This window comes from Trypanosoma conorhini (genome assembly GCF_003719485.1).
Source record: "Trypanosoma conorhini strain 025E chromosome Unknown Tco_14.4_contig_00759, whole genome shotgun sequence".
NCBI lineage: Eukaryota > Euglenozoa > Kinetoplastea > Trypanosomatida > Trypanosomatidae > Trypanosoma > Trypanosoma conorhini.
In genome coordinates this window covers 1-1,436 of record NW_021704846.1, presented here as the reverse complement: position 1 = coordinate 1,436, position 1,436 = coordinate 1, and the positions used below count along the sequence as shown (strand labels likewise).

Below are 1,436 nucleotides of genomic sequence, written 5' to 3'. Positions count from 1 at the left end.
CCCCCGCTCCCTCGCCCCGCGCCCCTGCGGCGCGCCTTCTGGCGGTGCGCGGTCGCCCCCGGGGACGCACCCCTGCGGGCGACTCGGCTGCCGCCCTGGCGGGTTCGGCGCCTCGCAGGGAGGGGCGCCAAGAGCCAACAATCAGTCCCCTACCGCGACTTGGCATTGGTTTTCGGTGGCGGCGGTCTGTTTGTTTGGGCGCCCCGCCGGAGAGTCGTCCCCGCCGGGGAGCAGCGACATCGCGCGCGCCGAAGGTTCTTCGGCGTCGCGGGGGCGAGGGATGGGGCAGACGGGGCCCCCGCCGCGGCGTGGGTGGCGCTGGCGGTCTCTCGGGCGCGGGAAAGCGACGCGCCGCCACCCACGCCGCGGGGCACAGGCCCAAACCGCCATGCAGGAAAAAAAGAAACTCGGGAGGAGGGGGAGGAGGGCGCCCGGCCACGCGCGACCCAAAGACGCCGCGGCGCGCCCCGCCGGCACGGGGGAAGGCCTCGGCCCCCGCCCGCGGGGAGGCGCACGTGGGGGCGGCGCGCCATTGCCGTACAACCACAAGCGGCTCCGAAGGGAATGCGCCGCGCGAAGCGGGGCCAGCCAAGGCGGGGAGATGGAGGGGGGAGGCCACACACACACACACACACACGCAAACAGGCACAGCGCGGCGACTCACAATTCCCTTTCGACTCCTTCCTCAGGGTTGCCATTCCCCACCCGCACGCGTCTGGCCCCATCCCGCCCCTAAACGGGCGCCGTCGGTTTCACAGCGGAACGCGTCTGGAAGAAGATGCGTTGCGGCCCCGTCGCTCCCAACTCATTTTGGAGGAGGAAGCGGCTCCGGCAAGGGCGCTCGGGCCGCGCCTCCACTTCTTTGCGCGGCGGCGAAAGTGAAGCCGGCGGCGCCCATTTAAAGAGGCGCCGCCGCACGCGTCCAGAGGCGGAATGGCCGCGAGAGAAAAAAAAAAGTCTCCCGCACACGGCCCCACCCAAAAAATAGCCCGACCGCCGCCACCGAAAACCAACGCCAAGTCGCGGTAGGGGACTGATTGTTGGCTCTTGGCGCCCCTCCCTGCGAGGCGCCGAACCCGCCAGGGCGGCAGCCGAGTCGCCCGCAGGGGTGCGTCCCCGGGGGCGACCGCGCACCGCCAGAAGGCGCGCCGCAGGGGCGCGGGGCGAGGGAGCGGGGGAAAGGAAGGCAAGGAAGAAAGAGGAGGCGCAATTAAAGAGAGCGGCACGACACACGCGCAGCCGGGGCCGGCGGGGCGCGCCGGCAGCAGCGGCGGCCCCGCGGCGGCGCGGAGACGCCGAGCGGAGAAGGGGAACAGTCGGTGCTCGGAGAAACGCCCATATAAACGCGAGCAGCGAACGCAAACACGCAGCAAAAGGGGGGAGGAAAGAAAAAAAAAAAGGACGAAAGCAACGGGGGGCGGGCCGGCAGCAGCAGC

The 1,436-nt window shown here is 71.1% G+C and overlaps 2 annotated features.

Moving 5' to 3' along the window:
• Nucleotides 1-616: 616 nt before the first annotated feature.
• Nucleotides 617-650: a microsatellite.
• A 590-nt stretch (nt 651-1,240) lies between these two features.
• Nucleotides 1,241-1,303: a microsatellite.
• Between the last annotated feature and the right edge of the window lie 133 nt (nt 1,304-1,436).